We start from the raw sequence: 24,157 nt of genomic DNA on the forward strand, positions 1-24,157 counted from the left end.
TGATAAGGAGAAATATGTGGGTATTAAGAAAAGACATTTTGGCCGGGCATGGTGGCTCACGCCTGTAATCCTAGCACTCTGGGAGGCCGAGACCGGAGGATCGCTCAAGGTTAGAAGTTTGAAACCAGCCTGAGCAAGAGCGAGACCCCGTCTCTACTAAAAAAATAGATAGAAATTAATTGGTCAACTAAAAATATATAGAAAAAATTAGCCAACCATGGTGGCACGTGCCTGTAGTCCCAGCTACTTGGGAGGCTGAGGCAGTAGGATAGCTTGAGCCGAGGAGTTTGAGGTTGCTGTGAGCTAGGCTGATGCCACGGCACTCTAGCCTGGGCAACAGAGTGAGACTCTGACTCAAAAAAAAAAAAAAAAAAAAAAGACATTTTGAGAGACACAAAGAGAGTTTAAATTTTATTAAACCTTGATAAAAGAACTTGTAAAATACTTTGGAGGACAGAAAACCAATGAACCCAAAAGGAAGGAATATATTCTAAGAAATGTAATGTTTTGATGAAAAAAGAATGCTTTGAGGGTCTTATAATCCTGGGTGATTCTCTGTGTAACACGACAGACTGTAAAACTCAACTGTTCTAACTTAAGACATTTTTAAATATTAAAAATGTCAAGACCTGGGCATGCTGGTGCACACCTTGTAGTACCAGCTATTTGGGAGGCTGAGGTGGGAAGATCCCTTGAGACCAGGCATTTGAAACCAGCCTGGGCAACATGAGACCCTGTCTCAAAAAAAATGTTAAATGCCCAAAATATTGGCTAGGATTTTATTTTTTGTTATTATACACTTTCTTTTCTTATCTAGCCCTAGATTTTGTTTAATTTTTTTAAAATTTAAGATAATAAACTTTGATTATCTTTCCTCTCCTTACTTATTTCAGCCTCTCTTGCTCTTACTTCTTTTCATATTTCATATTTGAGTTCTTTCTTCCTATCTTAAAAATTTAAGATAATAGAATTCCCATAAACCTAGAAAAATCCTTATTTTCATACATTTAGCTTGCTTTAATTAGGAAATATTGTATTTGTTAATCATTACATAGAATTCTCTGTTTAAAAAGGTTATTTCCTTTATCTTCTCTCAAAATGTGCCAGATAAAAAAATTATCATTTTGCATATATGCAATATTTAAGAAACCTGAAAGATAACTAGGATATCAAGAATTTGGATTGGTATTATACTCAATACCTCAAATCATATTAAAATATCTTGTAATTTGCAAAAGACCTCCCTATTACATGCACCTTTCAAATAAATATTCTTGGACATTGATTTTAATCCTCAAATATATATTACATTTAAACTCTTATATAGATTAATTCAAATTCTGTGTTCATTGAGCAACTACCTTTTGCCAGGCACTGCACTCAATAGACCTTGGGCATAAGAAATTTGAATAAGACTTGGTCTTAACCCTGGAGGAGCTTCTATTTCTCCAAGAACTCTGTTCCTTTACTGTAGATTCCTGCCAACTGATAGTTGGAGAATATCTTTACTCCTCTCTGTGTCTCCGCTTTGAGACGCAGCTAAGACACGTATGTGCTAGCTTGGATTATTCCCTTTTGCTCAAGCTGGACTCCCAAACCCCAATTTCCTAAAACATCCTTTGGTTTTAACAGAATTGGAGGAGGGAAGAGTAAACAGTACGCTATCATTCCTGGCACACACACTGTCTCATTCCTGAAAATTTATGAGTAAATGCACAACACTTCGTGGGTGAGCAATGCTTGTCCTTACAGCAATTTGTAATGAAATAATGTCATAAATCACAACAGACTGGCCAGCACCCAAAATAAAATACCTGGCTTTCGACTGCAAATGTCTCACGTGCTGTGTCCTGTTTATTCCAATCACAGAATGTCAGAACGGTAAGAAAACCAAGAGAGAAAAAGAGTTTCGTCACCTCCAGTCTGCCATATTCCCTATAAATTGGTAATAAACACACCTAAGATACTTCACTACAGTGTGATAGATTGTAACAGCAACTCTGAAAGTCCATTAAATAAATCATTTAAATAGAGATTCAGACAATTTGAAAAATTCCCATTAATTACCACAAAGTCAGTAACAATGACACTGGTGGAGTTCAGTTTACCCTACTCTTGTGAATACAGACACTTTAAAAATGCAGATTATGACCCAATGGAGCAGAATAGCTCATTAGCCATGTAAAATCTTTTTATTTTTTAATTTCGATGGGACGAGAATTGTTGAACTAATAGATTTTAATTGATCTTTTAGAGTAAAGAGGCTGCAATATCTTCAGTGCAACATATTGCCTGAGTCACATCGAGGTTTTTAATGATCTGCTCATATTTTCAGAAACATCCAGAGTTTATCACATAATGAACACCTTTGGCATGCCGAGCACTGTGAAAGAGGTAAAATATTTAGTTGCTTGCCTGGAAGGTGAAGGGAGACCCCTCCCCACCCTTTTCAGTTTATAGAATATCTTAAAACAGAAACCAGGAAAGATACAGAGTACAGCCCCACTGGTTAGAAATTTACTAGTGATCTTTCTCTAGTGGAGCCAATTTGTTTTCTGCTTCTGAGAACCAGCGTGTCTCTAATATCTTCTGTGCCAAGGGTCCCGTGCTGTTACTCTCAACAGAATGTGAGTCTGATTACTTCCGTTTCAGCTCCTCACCCTCCTCCCAGCTCTTCAATTGCTGCTAAGGACGACTCTCCTCTCCACTAAAACCTGAGAATATTTAGGGCAAGGGTCATCTGTTACTCACAGGTATCCATGTGTGGCGCTTGAGTCAGCAATCCACACAGAGTGGCACTGAATTCATAGTCACTAAACACACACACACACACACACACACACACTCACTCACTCTGAGGCAGGATACTGAAATCTGAGCAAATTGGATAGAGTCTGTGTGTCCTGCCTTGCTTACTATGCTCTGTCTTCCTGCTCAGAGGCCGCAGCAGGGTGCTGGCAGAAGGACAGGCACCTACCTGGGCTGGATACCCTCTTCTTCACCACCTCCAGGCCACCTGTTTAGGTACCTCCCCACTACTCTCCTCCCTCCGTACTAGACAGTCGGTGTCCAGGACTAGTGTGTTACGACCTATGGAGATGACTTTCAGCCTTGGCTGCCCTTTAGAATTGCCTGGGGAGCTTTACAGATTCATCTCCGAGGCCTCACCCCGGACCAATGAACTAATCAGACCTCTGAGTATGGGACCAGGACTTTTGAAATCCTCCCGGGTGATTCCATTGCATGGCTGGTGAGGGACACTGACTTGGAGAACTACTCTCCCTGCGGTTGGCAAGTGAAGTCCCAACCTGAAGAGTTGCCAGGGGCCTGCAGAATACAGGGATCCAAGTGATTCTTTGGTGCCGGGGTGTCTCTCCTGCGGCTATGTCTACTCCTACTTGGACTGCGGGGTGCCTTTGGCCACTACCACTCCCTGCCCTGCCTCCCCACATAAATCACGGCCTTGAGGAAGTGATACTGCCAGGAAGTGTGGACTCAGAAGTCAAGATAACTAGACACCTGAGGAATATAATGGTTCAAAAAACTGGCCTCATATGCCCTCTGAAGTAGAATTTTTGGGAAGACGGACCAAGTGTTTAAAATAGAGATGATATATATATATATATATATATACACACACATACATATATCATTTCTATTTTATATACATTTTATATATAAATATAATTTTACTGCCAACCTTTCTGTGACTTTTTGTTTTAAACATGTCACTTTAGGCAACAGTAAGATGATATATATATATTATATATATATAATTTTACTGTCATTTTCTGTGACTTTTTGTTTTAAACATGTCATTTTAGACAACAGTAAGACTCTTGTTCTTTCAGAAGTTTTACTCATTCAGACTTAATGTAATTACTATAATAGGATTTGTTTCTGCTATCATATCATATAGATATAAGATTTATTTCTGCTATTTTATATTTTCCATTTGTTATTCTGAATTTTTATCTTCCTATTTTCCATTAGAAGAGTTAAAATTTCTTCTTCTACCTTGGAAATTTTGCATTCTATTTTTGTTCTTCTCGTGTTTGCCTTTAACTTAAGATCATGCTCTTGGGTATTTATCCCCACTGGTTTCTTAAGCTAATTAATTCTATATTCTTGTTCTAAAAGACTACTGGGGAAATATTGGCTAGGATTTTATTTTTTGTTATTATACACTTTCTTTTCTTATCTAGCCCTAGATTTTGTTTAATTTTTTTAAAATTTAAGATAATAAACTTTGATTATCTTTCCTCTCCTTACTTATTTCAGCCTCTCTTGCTCTTACTTCTTTTCATATTTCATATTTGAGTTCTTTCTTCAAAAATGTTTTTAATAAGCGTCTTTTTGTTGCAAACCTTGGAGGCCATGTAGTGCTAAGAATACTTTTATTATACCTTTGCATTTAAATGACAATTCAGATAAATATACTAGGTTTAAAGTTCTTTTCTTTCAATACTTGACACGTATTACTCCACTGTCTTCTTGAATTCAGTGTTGCTGTTGAGAAGTCTGATATCAGTCTGATTCTTGTTCCTTTGTATGTAACTTCATGTTATGCTTTGAGAGAATAAAATAGAATTGATTTGTAGTAATCAGCTTATCTTTTATTCTGGTGTCTCAGGCCATTTGTGTTGCTACAAAGGAATACCGGAGGCTGGGTAAGCTATAAAGAAAAGAATTTTATTGGACTCGCAGTTCTGCAGGCTGTACAAGAAGCACGGTGGTGACATCTGCTTCTGGTGAGGGCTTCATGCATCTTCCACTCCTGGCAGAAGGCGAAGGGGAGCTGGCATGCAGCGCCACAGGGTGAGAGAAGAAGAGAAACAGGGAGGTGCCAGGCTCTTTTCAACAACTGGTTCTCATGGGAACTGAGACCTCACTCACCCCTGCAAGAATGGTACCCAGCCCTGCATGAGGGATCTGCCCCTGGACCCAAACACCTCCCGAGAGGCCTCACCTCCAACACTGAGGATCAAATTTCATGATGAAACTTGGTGGGGCCAAGAAAACCACATCCAAACCAAGCACCTGGCATCTACCTTTGGTGTTATTCTTGTCCTTGGAGTGAGATGCACTATGTACAAAAGCTCCTTTGCATTGTCTTTCTTTCTCTTATCATGGGGATCTGCTGTTAGAAAGATCCAACAGACAAATTTGCATACCAAACTCTAAGTAATGGCTAAGGCTCAGTGAATTTAGGCAATGAATGAACCCTGCAGACGGAGATGAAACCCCAATGGCGGAGCCCCAGTGGCAAGCTGGAGTACCTTGCAGGTGATTGCTAAGACTTGCAGGTGATTGCTAAGACAGCAGTCGTTCTGACTCCCTCTTAGAACCCACTGTGGAGCAGCCCATTCATTACATGCTCAGCACCGTCCTATGTACTTTACATAACACACATGCAATTTTTCTCTGAAACATTTAAGAATAAGTAGCAGACATTGATGTCCTTTACCCCCAAATACCTCAGCATGAATTTCCTAAAACAAGGTCATTCTCTTCCTCCGCCAGCACAACGACCCAAATCAGAACACTGACATTGATGCAATGATATTACCTGTGCTACAGATCTCAGAGTTTTCCAGTTGCCCCACTGATGTCCTCGTTTTGGTCCAGGATCCAGTCTAGGGTCACACCTCCCCTCTGGTCACCATGTCTCTTTACTGCCTTTAATCTGACACAGTTCCTCATTCTTTGTTTTTCGTGACCGTATTAGTTTCCTATTGCTGCTGTGACAATTTACCATAAAATAGGTGGCTTTACAACACACGTTCATCATGTTATAGTTGTGTCAGCCAGAAGTCTAAGGTGCTCTCCCTGGGCTAACACCAAGATGTGGGTAGGACTGCGTTCCCGTTCCCTTCTGGAGGCTGCGGGGAGGAATCCGTTTCCTTGCCTTTTCCAGCTTTTAGCTGGCACCTGCATCCTGCGACGTGTGTGGCCCCTTCTTCCTCCATCTTCGAAGCCAGTGATGGCTGGTTGAGCCCGTCTCATGTGGTCACATCTCTCTGATGCTTCTTTCTCTCATCCTCACGTCTCCGATCACAGCTGGGAAAGCCGGTTCTCCCTTCAAGGCCTCACGTGTTACACTGGGTCTGCCTGACAACCCAGGATTACCTCTGCCTCTGTGAAGACCCTTTGCCACACACGGCGACCTGGTCACAAGGCCCAAGTCTTTGGGGAGCCATCACTCTGCCTCCCACTACAACTGACATTTCTGAAGAACGCAGGCCAGTCATTTTGCAGAATTTATCTTGCTTCGAGTTTGCTTGTGTTTCCACGTGGTGAGATTCAGGTTGTGCTACTCCGGCCGGGCTGGCGGCTGTGGCGCTGCCGTGTCCTCTGCACTGTTGGCCGGGAGGAGCAGGACGCGACTCTGCCCGTGACTGCGGCGCCATTAACGCTGATCCCCGGTCCGGGCAGCGCCTTGCTGTTTTCTTCTTTGTAAAGTTACTATTTTGCGCTTCATAATTAATTGACATCTCTTGGAGAGATTCTTTAAGACTGTGTGATACCTGCCTCCCGTCCTCCTTTCCCGCCCTGCCTTCTCCATCCACTAACTAGCTGTAGCAGTTGTCGATGACTCTGTTTGAAACACTCGTTACTGCGGTGGTTGCCAAATGGTTATACTTCCTCATTTAATCCTCACAACCACGAGATGGGTGGTGGTGTCATCCTCATGTCACAGATGGGGAAACAGGCTTACATAAACCAAATAACCTCCCCGGGCTCCCACAGCTAACAGGTGCGGAGGGACCACAGCGTGCAAGAGTCTCGGGGCACGTGCACATGGTTTGCGGGGCACGTGCTAGCTGTTCTTAGAGAAAAACAGAAAGGTCAGTGGATTTTATTCGATGAGATGCTGTGTCAAGTTTGATCCAGTGCGTGTGTGCGTGTGTATGTGTGTGTGTGTGTGTGTGAGGAAATAAACCCATTATGAGGAAAAATCCCGTCACAGTGATGAAGTCTAGGAATAGAACAGCAGAACAAAGTCATGGTCAAAATTGCCAACTCTGAAGAGGGTCTTTGTCACGGAAAGGCAAGTGGCACTTCGGTGAGCCCCTGTTCGGGCAGCTCCGTCGCTTACCTCAGGGTCCCCAGGCAGAGCCGGCTGACAGGGGAGCGTGCTGGGAAGCAGCCCTGCGGCCGCTTTCGGTAACAGGACCTCCACGCGGCGTGTGCGAGCTCAGGTTTCACACTACAGCCATCGGACGCCCCAAAGCCCCAGTGAATTCGCATTAAGCATCCATCTCTCTTTTCCCACTGAGCTCCTCTAACCCCTCTCAGCCAATCAAAGAGGCACGGCATGCAGACAAGCCTCTCGGAGGGGCTTCTGTGGCCAACAGCCCAAGGCCCGCGCGAGCCGGGTTCTGGCCAGCACGGTACAGGGGCGCCTCCAAAGCTTGTCAGTGCAGAGGGAGGGGAGGAATGAGACTGGCGTCACCCGGGTCCCCCCAGGACTGCCCTGAGCTCCTGCCAGGCCCTTTTAAGGAAAAGAAAATTTTACCTCTGCTTTCTTCTGGTTCTGTTCTCCCGATTCTGACCTTAATAAGTAACTAATCGCCACAAGCCGTGATAATGAGAAGCAAGTGATTCTGGGATGGTGCCTAGAGAGTTCCCGATGTTGGGCTGTGGGTTTTCTGTTTCTCACGTGAGACTGGGAGTTGGGTGCTCAGGATTCTCTGCTCACTGATTCCGTGCAGTGAGTTAAGTCCTCTCACTGTGCTTTAACTTTCTGCAAGGAAAGAGTATTTTATTTCCTTGTAGAAACGATGCACTGCACTAGGACTAACATGTTTGTGACATTCTCTGAGCAGCCCGTTGCAGAGAGCTACTGCACAAGCCCAGCAGCACTGCGTCTGCAGAGCCCATGGCCGTGGCAGCAAAAGTGTAACAGGCTGAAGGCACGCTGGCCTTGTCTACTTTGGATCATGTGTGCTGGTAAATCTTAGGTTGCCGTACTACACACTTTAAGAGAAAATTCACTAAATGGTTTACGAACTTGGTTCAAATAAACACAACAAAACACAAAGGTGCTTGATTCCAGCCGCCTTTCCACAAGTGGTTCCCTGAGATGAAGTGGCTATTTCCAGAGGTAACAAGAAACCTACTGCTAATGCATAGAGTACCGTACAAGCAAGAGATGGGTAAAATTTCAAGGGTGCATTCGAGCGTAGTTTGAGTGTATTCAAAGTTCTCTGGAAGGATTGATCCTTACGTTTGCTAGAGGAGGAAATGGCACTGCTTTTCTTGGTAATGTATTCCATTACGGTGTGAATTCTACGCAGGCAGAGCTTCCTACCTTTCATTCCCAGCACATAGTAAGTGTTCAATAAACACTTGTTGAATGAATATCAAAGTGATTATAGTTGCTCCACTAAGTACGTTCTTCTCATTTATCAATTTTAATGCCTCTTCTGGAAAATCACATCCTTATTTCATTCTTGGCAGCTGAATAGAGTGAGTCACGTTAGTCAATGTAGAGGGTAGGTCTGTTACGGCTTTTCTGCCCACAGCTTTTCCTGCTCCAAATGGCCACGCGCCATTAGCACCTGCCACTTCTCCTTGCCTTGGGTGACTGGGCAGGGTCGGACTCCCGGCTCCAAGCTGTCTGGGAACTTAGGTCTTGCCTGGCTTGGCTCTTTGCCGGTCATTCGAAATTATGAAAACGAGGAAGAGGGCTGCCAGCGTGCAGGCTGTGTGGACTTTGCTTCTGGAGGGACCCTCTCGGCCCTTGGCAGGGCACGGGGGCAGCCGTCTGCAGGGAGGAGGGGGGCGCAGGTGGGCAGAGGAAAATGGGTGGATGGTGCGTGGCCTGAGAGAGGGGCTTGGCTCCCAAGGACATCACAGGTCCCACCTGCACAGGGTTTCTCGGATTCTGAGACATTTCTGTGTCTATACTTTAAATTTCTCTCCATCTTACTCGAGCTTACCTTAGTGAAGAGTGCTCTTGCAAAGACTCTTCCCACATCCTATCATCTTGTTCTAGCACGTAAACAAACTCGCCTCTGTAGCCCCTTTAAGCAAAACCTGTATGAGCTCATGGCCACTGGTTTGAGTTGAAAGAGTCGCTTTCTAAAGCTTCCAAGTCTACTGTAGCCGCTCTCACATTCTCTTTCTTTGCCTCTGAGCAGTACCCTGAAAAGAACGTGATGCTTCCAATGACAGGCTCACAGTTGCTGTTTAGCATGAGAAGAGAACCTCAAAGTCCTGACCCGTTTATGTCTTGGTCTTATTACCCACTGCCATAGTCATTTAAAAAGCTTTACTGAATTCTCAAATTAGAAAACATACATTATTTTCAAATACATGGACACCATTTAGAAACTAATTTTATGTGTTATATATCTATATATATCCCCTGTGGTAATTGTGTTGTTCTCCATCCTTTTATATCCTTCTGTGTGAATCTCCTAAATCATTTCTATGTTTTTAATTCAGGTAATCTACTAAACACTCACAGATGTGGGCTAGAATCTCCCACAATGTTTTAAAATTAGTCTCTTTCTCCTTATAATCCTAATAATTATATGTATTCTGAGGCTGTTTTATTAAATAAATATAAGTTTAAAATTACAGTATTTTCCCAATGAGCTTTTCCTTTCTCACTATGTAGTGAACACCTTTTCCCCTGTTTTAAGCTTTTTGCCTTAAAGTTTGTGTAGTCTCATTTTATGTAGCAGTGCCAGCATTCATTTGCTTTGTATTTTTTGGTAAGCCTTTTCTCAATTTCATTAAGTTTTCTTTAATATTATGTTTTAAACATATCTCTTATCAAAATTCATAGCTGATTTTGATTTTTAAAAAGTAATCTGAGACTCTTTTACCCAATATATATATATATATTACAATTATAGATTTGCTTTTCCTTTGTACTTGCCCTGTGTTTTCTCTGCTTTGACTTTCCTATCTTCCACTGTATTAATTAATTTAGTTTTCTTTATTTTTTTCCTCCCTATGCTTCAATTTCATTAGCAGTTATGCATCCTATTCCTATTTTTTTGCTGGATATCCTAAAAGTATAATAGGATACTTCATATTAGTGTTAAGTTAAACATTATTTGTACACTTCCTGACTAATAATACCTGACTAGTACCTTAGAATATTTAAACTTCAACCACTCTTCCCATCTTTCATGATATTTATGTTCAATATTTTAGTCTTATTTATTTTCACCCCATATGTCATTATTACCATTGCTTTATACTAGCCCAAGCTTTTAAAAAAATACATACCCACATATTTTCTAATTTCTTTGATTAACTTTCTTGCATCTTAATGTTTACTTCTGTGTTTAATTTTTTTCTTGCTGAAGTGGGAGTCTAGTTTAATTTTTTTTCAAGTGAGGTTTTGGTAGTAGAACACTGTCTTAGTTTGTCTGAAAATGTCTTTATTTGTCCTCACTTTTCATTTATAGTTTAGCTGGGTTTAGCTAAGATGACTTTTTTCCCTCTTAACAGTTTGAAAATATTTTCTATTGTTTTCTAGGTCCTACTATGATAATTGAAAAGTCTGTTGTCAATCTGATTGTTGTTCCTTTATGTGCAATTTGTGTTTTCTCTATGTGCCTATAAAAATTTTCTCTTTGTCTGTGGTATTTTGCAATTTTTCTCTACAATGTATTAAGTATGGAGTTATTTTTATTTACTCTGTTTGGTATTTGAAATGATTCCTGAACTACACAGGATTCCTGCCTTTCTTCAATTCTGGAAATATTGCTTCTTCTTTCTATTTTCTCTCTCTGGGCCTTTTTTTAAGAAATTTGTTGAGTCTTGCCATTTTATCCTCAGTGTTTCTCAAATAAAACACTTTCAATTTTTAAAAATCTCTTTGTGATTCAATCTGGGTAATTTTCACAGAAATATCTTCCAATTTACCAATTTTCTTCTTCAGCTGTGTCTAATTTGCTATCTTATCTATCTATCCATTGAATTTTAAATTACTGATGATATTTTTCATTCCTAGGAGCACTATTTGGATAGCTTTTTAAATATCTGTTATTTTTCATAGTTTCTTGTTATTATTTCTTTGTTTCCTCCTTTGTGATCCATGATTTTAAATATACTCATTCATTGAATATCTAATTGTTCTATCATCTAAAGTTGTTGGGGATTTAATTATGCTGTTTTTGGTGCTTGTTGATCCTTTTGCCACGTGATGGCTTATTTCTTTATGTATGTTTAAATTCTAGGTTGTGATCATGTCTTTGGTGGGGTTTATCTTTGTGAATTTCTCTGCAGAATGAGTTTGTGATGCAACCACACCCCCATCCTGGAGTAGTTTTGAGTTTGTTTCTGTAAGACATCTTAAAAATATTAGTGTTTTAGAAACATTTTTATCTTATTAATAACTTGCTGTCATGGAAGTGTCTGGATCATGTGAGCCTATAAATTCAAACCAAAAACAGGAATGAGAGCAGGTCCATTGTTGCAAATTCTATAGGTAGTCTATTTCTGGCCAAAGCTCAGTTAATAATTAAAAAGTTTCCTTGGTGTTTCTCTGAGCCAGTAAATGGATTTTTAAAAAAAATCATCCTCTCATTGAGAATGTAGCCATTTGAGGGTCCTGTCTTCATCAGGGGTCTCAGTTCTCACTGCCAGTCTTGTTGGCGGCTAAGGTCTTATTGTGTCTGTGAGACATGAAAATTTGAGTTTCTCAGTTTGATTGGAACAACTTCTGCTCCAACATAGACAGCCTTCACTTTCTAGTTTGTAATTCCCAGTTCATTTTTAGCCCTTGGGGAATCTTTTTATTTTATTATACATTTTGCTATGAATTTTACAGGATATTTTCTATATAGTTGTTTCTTGGTATCTGCAGGGGATTGCTTCTAGGACTCCTGAGGATACCAAAACATGCATGCCTAAGTCCCTTATATAAAATGCTGTATTATTTGCATATAACTTATGCACATCCTCCTGTATACTTTAAGTAATCTCTAGATTACTTATAATACCTAACACAATGTAAGTACTATGTAAATAGTTGTTATACTATATTGCTATTTAAAATTTGTATTAGTTTCTAATTGTTTGTCATTTTTAATTTTTTCTGCATATTTTCAATCTGTAGTTAGTTGAATCTGTGAATGGAGAAACTGAATAAAGAAGGTACTTTATCCACATTTTAAGGCATATTTTTATGGGAGGGTTTTCAGGTTATTTATTCCATCTAATACTTAGAAATAGAATTATCATAATCATTTCTTACATGTTAACACTGACCTCCTGGCTTTCTAGTGTCATGTAGGCTGGAGAGAAAGAATTTGGTAGATAAAGTATAAAATCACGTATTGGCAGTCAACTCTGCACAAATTATTGTGTTATTAGATGTGAAACACATTAGTTATTTATGTTTGATTTTAGCATGTATGTTAGTACTGTTGACATTTTGTTTGTTGGAGTAATAATATGGGGACATTATGATAAAAAATGAAGATGTTGCCGGGCGCGGTGGCTCATGCCTGTAATCCTAGCACTTTGGGAGGCCGAGGCGGGCGGATTGCTCAAGGTCAGGAGTTCGAAACCAGCCTGAGCGAGACCCCGTCTCTACCAAAAATAGAAAGAAATTAATTGACCAACTAAAAATATATATACAAAAAAAAAAAAAAATTAGCCGGGCATGGTGGCACATGCCTGTAGTCCCAGCTACTCGGGAGGCTGAGGCAGTAGGATCGCTGAGCCCAGGAGTTTGAGGTTGCTGTGAGCTAGGCTGACGCCACAGCACTCACTCTAGCCTGGGGCAACAAAGTGAGACTCTGTCTCAAAAAAAAAAAAAAAATGAAGATGTTATATTGATTTCAATAAAACAAAGTCAAGACATGTAGTCAGTATATAATTTGAATTTTATGTATGTATATAATATATAGTATATAGTATTTAATAGATATTATGATATATTTACTATATAATATATAGCTTATATAAGTTATATATAAATATAACTTGTATGGTACATAGAACTTATAAATTTCAAGTGTATGTGTTTAATATATATATATCATATATTCAAAGTTGTTCATTATTGATTTAAAACTTGTCTTGAGATACTGTTTAACTTTCTAGGATATTTTCCCAAAGTGTGTTCCTTAGTACACTAGTTCCTCAAAATATTTTGCCAAAAAGTGTTCCATTGGCAAATAAATTTGGAAAATCCTGCTTCTCCTTATACTTCTTGGTAAGTTATAAGCATGCCCACTTATAGAACTCACTGAGGATTCCTGAGGTGAAGAAATCCATTTGGATTTGTTTTAACCTAATATGTCCCAAACCTATTTAATCAAAGAAATACTCTTTCTTATTTTGAGAAACACTTATTAGTATTCCATTCTGTAAAACTGAACTTGGGAAATGTTGTTCTGTGGGCATATGCTTTTTTAAAGATAATCTTTAAATTTTTATTCCATTTCCAAACAGGAAGTATTGCATATAATCTTATACTATGAGTCTTATTTATTTAAAGTAAAATTAAATGGATATATAAAATTAAATAACAAATTTCTCTCTCCAAATGCATTCATTTTGTTATCTATAAAAGCACTTAAGTTTATTAATCATAATTTTTTAAAGTAAGTAAATATCTATAAAAGCTAACATATTGGTAAGAAAACATTCAAAGTATGAATTTCATTTTTTGAAATTAAAAATGATATTTAAAGTTTAGTCAAATCATATTTAGGATGTTTTATACCATCACTATTAAATTACTCAATGTAATGGGGAGATTAACAGAAAATGGCATTGTCTCATATTTTCATTGATAACATCTGAGACACAGGAGTTTGCAATGGCATGGACCTTGTTATTATAGTCTTTGACTTTTTAGATAGTCCTGTGGTCTGAGCTCTTGGGACAGTTCGATGGAGAAGCCCGAGCATTTTTATTTTTAAAATTCTATCTACCTGTCTACCTTCCTTCCTTCCTTTCCTTCCTTCCTTCCTTCCTTCCTTCCTTCCTTCCTTCCTTCCTTCCTTCCTTCCTTCCTTCCTTCCTTCCTTCCTTCCTTCCTTCCTTCCTTCCTCCCTCCCTCCCTCCCTTCCTTCCTTCCTTTCTGTCTATATCTATCTATCTATCTATCTATCTATCTATCTATCTATCTATCTATCTATCTAATCTACCATCTCTCTGTGATCACCTATGACAGCATGCTAAATACAATTCTTCCAGTCTCGGACTTTCAGCTGATGCCCCAAAGGCTGAGAGCAAGCATGAGTTGTCATGTGTAACCACATTCTGAAGCGAGATGCTAGACCCGCTAGGTAGGACTTGCAACGGGGAGGGTGAATACATGGCTTCTGCCAGCACGAGCCCATTGCCCACCTGTGTCAAGCTCTGTAGCAGGAGTGGAGGAGAATTCATAGGAGGTGTCTGGTCAGGGAAGTGGGACCCCAGTGGCCTATGTGGAAGAAGGGGCTTGTCGCAGGGTTGGACGGGATGCGGCCATGCGCGGTGGCGGTCTGTGCAGGCTGTTGTCTCTGCATCTGCTGTTGAGCCTGAGGCCGACAGTGGGAAGGAACACTGGATGTGGATGAGAGCAAGGAGAAAATGAAACCCAGGAGGGAGACGGGGACTTGCAAGGACCATTGGAACCTGCGAGGACGAATTAGAACCTGCCCCTGACTCTCACCGGCAACTCAACGCTGTGGGTGACCCACAGGACACGTTGGCGCCCCTGCCATGGGGCTGCACACCCACTGGGCACAGGGCTGGGACAGGCTGAGTGGGGGGATGGGAACTGGGCAGGCGGCGTGTGGGTGTCGCCCCACAGCAAAGAGGTGGGACAGCAGATCAGCCAGCGGCCAGCCTGCCTTCATAAAATCTAAGGCTACCGTGTCACTTGTGTCTTCTATATCTTGTGCAAAAGGTCTTGTGGGCAGCCCTAGCCCAGAACCATACATGGAAGAGAGAACCATACATGGAAAATGTAGCACAAAGCCACCACAGAGGCCAAGGTTGAGAGCGAGGATGTGTTTTGAGAGACTGTCAGTGTGCTCTGCCCTCCCGCCATGGGGGACTTCGTCAGGGTATATCGAAGAGGGGGCTTCCGGAAATCACTCAGAAGGCTCGACATGCGTCCCCTGGAATTTGGGGACACAGGAACTACTGGGAGCGTGGCTGCCCTGCCTGCTGGCGTATCTCCGAGCCAGGCTGCTGGGAACAGCTGCACAGGGCAGGCTGGCAGGGTTCCCCGAGGGCTGGCGTGGACCCTGCAGAAGATAAACATTTGTTGAATGAATGAAGGTATTTCATTTACGCCGTATGTAAAACACGATTTAATCAGTTGCTTCTCAATGTCCAATTTTCTTTTCTTCCTGAATAACAGAATCCTCGTTTTACTTGGAGTAACAAGTGGACATGACGATCGAGGTCCAGCAGCCATTTTGGACCGTGAGGTGACACTGAGGGTGACAGCTCCAGGCCCGCACAGAAGAGCAGAAAGGCAGTTGTCGTCCTTGGTTCCTGTGCAGCACTGGGTTAAGCAACGTGAACGGTATCATCCCGGATCTCTTTTTTCATAATGCTTAACCAACACAGTACTTTGGGAGGGAAGGAACTGGCGTGAGGGTGCTGGGATTGAAGGGTGGAAGTCTTGGATTCCCTGTGAAAACAGGATTTTTGTTTGAGGGAAGGATCCAGATTAAAAGCCATGTCAGTGGGTCTTGGTTAGATGAGGAATAAGGTAACAGACTCAAAAAATAAGTCACGGACTAGATTTTCTTTCTACTTCTTCAGAAAGTTATAGAGAATAAGTGTGAGAAAACACTGGAAAAGGCAGGCTGTAAACCACCACGTCTAGTCTAGGCTTTGGCCCGTTGCTTTTCCCTGACCATTAATGCCTGGTGTATAGACAGGGACAGGGTGTTCTTAGCTCTGTTTTAGCCAGAACATGTAGTAAGTACCAAGAGATGATGTCATTAATTGTGCACACATTCACAAAATCACAATGGCCCAGAAATTAAAAAAAAAATAATAATAACAGCCTGTCTCAGTCTCTAAAGGGCAAAAGATAGTTAAAATTGAAGTTCTTTTCCTGTGTGTCTTTATGTCTCCCAGTACATTATATCTGTGTCTTTTACCCAGTTACATGGTGGTTTTGGCACATCTCTGAGCAAGCGTGTGTGTGTGTGTGTGTGTGTGTGTGTGTGTGTGTGTGAGAGAGAGAGAGAGAGAGAGAGACAGAAAGAGGAGACTATGTCAGTTGGTTGGTTTTCTTCTCTCTCATTTTTTCCCTCTCCCTCTTCCTGGCTCTTTATTTCCTTCTAGATTTTTGCTTCCATCTGACTTGATCCCTGCATCAGTCCCCCCAGAAAACTGAGCCAGGTTGCATTTTCCTGAATGATATCCTCGATTCCTTTCCCCCGTGGTCAGCAGCCGTGGTGGGAAGCTGCTCCCCCCTCGCCAGTCTGATCTGCCCTGTTGATGCTGCTGCTAAAATCTAAGGCTGCTGCTCCCACTGCAGTCTCCTCTTCATTTGAAGATGGCGTGAATGGAGCTTCTCGGCTGTGTTCTTAAATTCCTCGCACGAGGCTGCTGCCTGCCAGTTTCCAGGGAGGTGTTGGTCGTAGGCTCTGTAGTCCCAGCCTGCTCTTTTTTGGGCGTCCCGTTTCCAGTGGGCAATGTGATCTCTGAGCACATGCGCGAGCACATGCGCAGCTCTCGGGGCCTAGCTGAACTCCCAGTCAAATATTTCCACAGGTGACAGCGTCGTTCCAGGGCTAAGCACTGCTAGGACAAGAGGGACGGGAAGTACGGAGAAGTGTGCATAATTCCGGAGCCGAGAGGCTGCGGGGCCCGGCTGTAATAAAGCTGTCTGTTAGGAAGTTATCTTTCATATACAATTGCTTCCCCTAAGCTCTTAAGCACATTAACTGCACCTGTAATTATACACACCTCAGAAAATGCATAAAAGCTGCCTTCTTAGCCAGACTAAATAAAACTGCAGTCTCCTTCATATCCTCTATTGCCTACTATACCTTAACGCTAGGGAGAAGGAAAAAAAAAAAAAGGAAAAAGGAATGGAAGCAAAGAGAAGAGGTAATTGCCCATTAGAGAGTTGCTCATAAGTGAACTTTGCCTCCCGTTTACAGCATTAATTCTGCTCCGCGTGAACCACACTTGACAGGGCTCTGAGGGCTGAGAGTGTGGCTGCTCTCGCTGGCCTGCCGGGCGATTTGTGCCGATTTGCATTTCAGAGAGTGTGTGAGAGAAACAACAACAACAACAACAACATTTCGCTTTGACTCTCAGGAACGGCTGTGTCAGGGCTAAGAGCACGTATGATTTTCTCAGGGAGTCTCTCTCTTCTTTCTCACTGACCTACTTTCTTGCATTTGACTATTTTGCACCATTCGGTACTAATGAGCCTAAACCCCCTGCTAAGTTCTTCCTTTATGCCACACTGATCTCCCTCCTCCTCCTCCTCTGGTAGCTCTTTCTCAGGTATTTTGGGGACCAGAGGGAAGAGACCGATTCCCTGAACTGGGCTCCTCAGGCATCGTCCTGTCCAGCTGGAGTTTATCCACTGACAACAGGGCACAGTCGTGGTTCCAAATCTGGCCCAGTGGCCAGACACGCTTCTCACATTAGGAAGGTAGATAATGGGCGATGACTTAGCATCGCCTCCTTTCAAAACCTGCTTTAATATAAACCATTCCTTGTACAGTGCCAGTAGAATTAATTGGCTGCTAATCCACAGGGGACGTTCAGATCGCCTACAGTTTATTTTATGAGTCCTCCAGGATCAATTTCATGTTTGAATGACTATTCCTATCATATATTTACATACACAGTTGTCCTTTGTATTCAGAGATGACTTGGTTGCCTTTTTACTCCCCAGGCAGATTCTTTTTGGAAAAGAAAGGTGGAAGTGTTACCTGAAGCTCTTTTGGAAATTAGCAAATATTTATCCAGCACCTAATCTGCAAATACAGATGCTCCTCAATTTACGACCAAGGTTATGTCCCAATAAACCCATTGTGAATCGAAAATGTAAGTCAAAAATGCATTTAATCCACCTGACCTACATCATAGCTTAGCCTATCCTACCTTCCGCATGCTCAGGACACGTACATTAGCCCACAGTTGGGCGAAATCATCTGATACAAAGCTATTTTATAATAAGCGTCGAATTTCTCATGTGATTTATTGCACTGAAAGTGGGTAGTCGAAGTGCGGTTTCTACTGAGTGCCCATTGCTTTCCCACCATCTTGAAGTTGAAAAATTAATTGTAAGCGGAACCACTGTGGGTCGGGACTGTCTGGTGGAGACCAGTGGTGGAAGGCGTCCAGAAGCCATGAACAAGCAAAAGACGAGAAAAAGCAGAAGCCAGCCACGAGCAGCATGAGAAGCAATTCTTCCCTCAAGAATCTTACAGTCTCCCCGAGGGAAGAAACACGCACAGTGAAGCCGACCGGGAGCGATTGTGGACAACGCAGTAATCAGCACAGGACAGTCAAGTTGACAGGAAGAGAGAGTCCTGTGGATGTTGGGAGGGTGGTGATTGGGGAAAGGGCAGGAAACTTCCAGAAGGGGCCAGGGCTTGAAAACATAGAGATTATTAACCTCATTTTGACCGACCACAGGGACAAACTACTCATTTCAAGGAATTCATAGCTCCTGCCCCTCTTGTGCCTTTGGGAAGGTTCTTCCTTACGATGCCCTGGACCTCCTCAGCTGATCTGGAAAGGGTGAAGGGAGAAGTCTAGGATGCGGACGGCGTTCATTGTGTGAAGAGTGTGAATTTAATAGTCTACAGTAATTTAAGAAAGTATGAGGTCACTGCTCTCTGAAGATGGAAAAGATCAGGAAAACTGGAAGAAGAGGCAGAGCGAGAGGGGACGAAGGGGCGATGGGGGAGGGGAGAGGCTGGGGGTGGCGCCAGGCGTGTCGAGAGAAATAGGGACGTGAGATTTGGGGGAAGTTCTGCTCCTTGTATGTCCATGTGAGGACTCCCTTTGGAGACTCTTTTAGAGTCGTCAGTAAATGGCTTTGCAGGGATCTTCGAGTCCGGCTGATGCTTCTTTGTGGTGCTGTGGCAGAGTGCCAGGTTAGCGGCGGAGAGAGGTGAGGCTGCTCCCACGCCCAGCTACTCTAGAGGGCAGAAGCGATTGCATTTTCCCCACGGAGATGTGCAGGAGCACAGAGAATAGAGAAGAAAATACCCTCACGTGTTGGTGACATGATGGACCTTCTGTTACATTTGGCTATTTCATTCGTCATTAGGGATGTGCACAGGTTTGTAGACTTATCACTCGTTCATTAAATGGAAGTGAATCATTATAAAGGCCTTTATCCTCATAGTCTTCATGTTGAGTAGGCTGAGGAGGAGGAGGAAGAGGAGGGTTGGTCCTGCCGTTTCAGGTGTGGCAGGGGTGGAAGAGGTGGAGGAGGTGGAGGAGGTGGAAGGGGAGGCTCACTCACTTGGTATAGCTTTTATTGAAAAAAATCCATATATTGGACCTGCACAGTTAAGCCCATACTGTCCAAGGGTGAACTGTAGCAATAATCAGCTACCACCCTACCTGGTTTCTCAGCTCTCTGGTAATGAGGTTTCTTCTCCCCTCCTCCTTCCCTTTCCTTCCTCCGCTTCGTTCCCTCCTTCCTTTCTCTCTTCTCTTTTAAAAACTCTGGATGATAATGATCTCCCTCCCCAGGAGAGGGGGAAAGGAGACTGAGCTCAATCAAGTTCTGTGGATGGAACCTGGTCGCTGCTTCCCCAAGATGAGATGAAGTTATTTATTTATTTATTTTTAAAGAGACTTTATTTTTTTAGAACAGTTTCAGGTTCACAGCAAAACTGAGCAAAAAGTACAGAGATTCCCATATATCCCCCCGTAGGCACGATCTCCCCTATTATCAGTATCTTGCACCAGAGTGGTACAGTTGATAGAACAAATGAACCTATATTGACACATCAGTAGCATCCAAAGTCCATAGTGTACATTAGGGCTCACTCTTGGTGTTGTACATTCTATGGGTTTGGCAAATGTGTGATGACATGTACCCACCATTATAGTATCATACAGAAAGATTTCACTGCCCTAAAGAACTCTCTGTGCTCTGCCTATCCGTCCCTCCCACACCACAACCCCTGCAACCACTGGTCTTTTTACTGTCTTCATCATTTTGCCTTTTTCAGAAATGTCATAGTTGGAATCATACAGTATATAGCCTTTTCAGATTGGCTTATTCACTTAGTAATATGAATTTAAGTTTCCTCCATGTCTTCTCATGGCTTGGTAGCTCGTTTCTTTTAGTGCTGAATAGTATTCCATTGTCTGGATGTACCAAATTTATTTATCCATTCACCTCCTGAAGGATATCTTTTTTGCTTCCAAGTTTTGGTAATTACGAATAAAGTTGCTATAATATCTCTCAGGTTTTTATGTGAACGTTAGTTTTCAGTTCTTTTGAGTAAATGCCAAGGAGCATGATTGCTGGATCACATGGTAAGAGTATGTTTATCTTTGTAAGAAACTGCCAAACTGTCTTCCAAAGTAGCTGTGCCATTTTGTGTTCCCACCAGCAATAAATTAGAGTTCTTTGTTGCACTAAATCTTTGTTGTGGCCATTTAAAAAGGCATCTAAGAGTGCTTCATTGTTGTTTTAATTTGCAAATTCCTAATGATGTGTGGTGTGAAGCATCTTTACTCACTTCTTTTTTTATCTGAGATGACTGCCGGTGATGAAATCCATTGTGACTTTTCCTTCTTTCTATGGGGCTCTGAGAGGTGGGCCTTTTCTATTCTCCAGTGAAAATATTACAAAGCAGCAAGCATGCATAATGTGTTAGGACAAGAGAGCATGTTGCTAAAAATTTGCAGAATGTCTTCATGTTTTATTCCTATTCTTTATTATAATTTATATAAATTTTATTTAGGACATAGAACGGCATAGACCTTATAATTCCAAATGAAGGGAGGATTGTGACGTCGTAAGTTGACAAAAAGGCTCTCAGGACATTTTCAGGACTAGGTTTTCCCAGGGTCTCCTACTATGGGAGTGATCAGTGAAGGTAGCCGCTTGCAAAATTGTTTTTGTTACAACTTTTATTTTCCAGTGGGTATGGGGGAAAGTCAGGACAATAGGCTTTGTGATCATTGTCTGCTTGAGGCTCTTCTTGCCCATTGTCTTAATGCCCATGCCAGGGACAAGGTCAAGTGAAGGAACTGCCCAGTTAATGTCCAAAATCAGCTACATTCTCCCTCTGGGTTACCGAAACACAAGCCAGATGATTGGCTTGGCTAACTTGGCTTTGGTGTTAAAGGACTATGGCAAGAAATTCCAACCATTCTCTTTACAATTGATATATTATTCTTCTATTTTACAGTTCAAAAATTTAGAGGTTACAAAGTGTCCAGGGCTTTGGCAATGGCATTTAGCAGGCTGCACCATTTCATAGTCTTGCTCTAAAATAGCAGTACCTGAACTTTGTGGAAAAGTGATCTAACTCATGCTGCAGATGATGGTCATGTTAATGGAGACATGAACAGTTGAAGATGGCTGGGACTGGCTTTTCTCAATTTTCTTTCTCCATGCTTGAAAAAGGACCATATAATTGCAGGTGGTCGTATTTGCAAAAATATCTGCAGTGAGGACACAGCACATCTGTTTACAGTTGGAGCTTGTGGGCTTTAATGTTTTGCATAATGAACGTAGACTGTGTAAAACTCTTAGCTCACATGTGGTATTAGGCATAAATTTTTCTTGCCTATGAACAGATTTTTGTTTCAGAAGAGGCAGTTAAGCATGGTGGATTTAACAGATATGTTTATTGCTGCTTCCACCAAAAATTGCATTAAATTGCTAATAAAGGAATAAAATAAGACATAGGCCTACAAGGACAAAGAATAGGAGAGCACGCTCACTATAAGCAACCACACTGGGGAAGCTCTAAATTAAATGGATAATGGTCGCTGCTTTTGCAGAAGAGAGAAAACTACAACCTCAGCTGGCCAGGAAGAACCCCAGACGCAGGCTGAGTTGAGCCACACCCATAGGAAGCCTCAAAAATTGGAGTTACCAGTAACTTCCTGGAGGTGCAGGTGGTGGCAAAAACAGGAAGAGTGGTTGAGTCTTCCCATGAAGCGGTGAGAACCCGTCCCCTTCTCCCGCAGTGAAGCAAGCATACCTCTTGGAGCAGAGAAGGAGATGAGCATTCTGTGGTCTGAAGAGACTGAAGCAGAGAAGCCTTCAACGTGGGGACACCGGGCTTCGCTGAAGGCAGAGGCCACAGTGATAAAACAAGGAATCCAGTAAACGTCCACGTACTGAGCATCCGCTCCAGGGCTTCTTTTCCGCTCCAGTGCAGTAGCGGCACCCAATCCCGAAATCTCTCTGCAGGGGCAGCTCCAACCCCTGCGCCACGTGGGCCTGATACTGGTGGATCCCGGCTTTGGGTCAGGTGGACCCACTCCTGTCTTTGACGTGCTGCTCCCTAGTTGCATGACTTAGAGCAAGTCACTTAATCTCTCTAACCTCACCTGAAATTGTGGGTACGAAGAGCTTTCATCTTACAGACTTGTTGAGGACTAAGCGAGGTGATGGGTATAATATCTCTATAAAAAGATCCAACTATTTCTGAAAGCCGTCTTCTTGGTTTTTGAGGGTCTGTATAGAAAGGTTTTTTGGTGCTCCTGCCAAGAATCTATTCTTTTATCTGACTTTTTAGAATTCAGTCGAATAGATAACGTAATAAATCATTAAGAGGGCTTTTCTAACCCTTTCCTTACAGCTGTGGTCACCATATTTAAAATGTTAGCCACAGTACAAACCTGGTTAGACGATTCCTTTTTAACCAGTTTCAAATAGGCTTATAACCCTTTTCTTTTAACTCCTTTCTTTGATCTCAAGTGTGCATCAGTGTCACATCCTGCATCCTTTTTCAAAGACATAGCTCTGATTTGAAAACATCCGTCATGATCCAGAGCACATTTTATGTACTGCTTGGCTGTAAGCTCTTTCTAGACATCAGTCTCTCACAGACCCTGTGACATCTCACTATTATTGAATGAACATCACTTATACCTATATCTTGAGGAATGTCAATCTAAATTAAAATATGCCAAGTTTCTTAACAGCACCAACAGATTTTCTAATTAACCTATGAATACTGTCAATCTGTTAATATAGTTCTCTTGTTCTTTTAGAAATGAGTTATATAACATTTCTTTTATTTACTCTAGCAATTTCAGAACTAAAGTGCTCCTTAGGGTATTCTAAATTTCCTTTCAAAAGTAAAGAAAATATGAGTAACATGAATTAATTCATCAAATTGGCTGAAGACTTTTTGGCTTCTGGTATTTTTTTCATGCTAGTAACTTGAACTTCATGCATTGGCCTTTCTGCAACTTCTCTTGTCTATCCTTATAAGATTCCACCCTTGTAAAATTCTTGTGGTGAGGTGGATTCCTGGTGTTGGTTTAAGGAGCCTGTAGGCAGTAGCTTTTATGGTCCTTAGACTGGCTTTCTTGACAAAGTTGCTACAATGTATCCTTTCTCTCTCAGAAGGGACCTCAGTGCACAGAATTGGAGTAACCATAATCCTTGTTTTATGATACAGTTTCAGTATTAATTCATGCATGGGTCTTATTATCGACTGTAATATAACGGATACTGAAGATTTGCCACCCAACCCAATAAATAGAACATTGATAATAACTTATGTTTATTTATATGTTTTCCCCATTTTTCCCTCTACATTCTTTGTGTGGTTTTCTGAGACTAGCATTATTTTTTTCTTTCCATTTTTTTCTTTTAATCATTCATCATGTTTTAAGATTCATTCATATTGTCATCAGTAGCTGTAGTTAATTTTTACTGCTGGATATTATTTTTTTCTGTGGATATAGTATAATTTATGTCTTAATTTTGCTACCCAAAATGGGCACAATCTGCATCTTTGCTGTGGCCAACTCTTGGCAAAACTGTGGAACAAAAAGTAGTACAGAGTTTGTTTCCAGTGCTTTTTAATATATTTTTCTACCCTTCATTATTGTGTTCTTAGAGAATCATATGAGCACCCTGCCTGGCACTCAGTGGTCCACAACAAATGTTTATTGAATGAATATTGTGACAGATAAAATTTAGGGTAAGTCCAGACAAAGGAAAGTGGCTGCTCAGGGCATTGAGTTGAAGCCTCATCTT

At 41.7% G+C, this 24,157-nt stretch overlaps 1 long non-coding RNA gene across 1 annotated transcript in view; it reads left to right on the forward strand.

Annotated features, from left to right (window-relative positions):
• The window catches only part of LOC105868592 (uncharacterized), a 443,787-nt gene that overhangs the window by 42,941 nt on the left and 376,689 nt on the right, over positions 1–24,157 (forward strand). The window contains exon 2 of the long non-coding RNA XR_012919252.1: positions 15,335–15,502. This is a non-coding gene — a long non-coding RNA (uncharacterized LOC105868592). The remainder of the gene's footprint in view (positions 1–15,334; positions 15,503–24,157) is intronic.

The sequence above is a fragment of the Microcebus murinus genome, chromosome 5 (assembly GCF_040939455.1).
Source record: "Microcebus murinus isolate Inina chromosome 5, M.murinus_Inina_mat1.0, whole genome shotgun sequence".
NCBI classification, from domain to species: Eukaryota; Metazoa; Chordata; class Mammalia; order Primates; family Cheirogaleidae; genus Microcebus; species Microcebus murinus.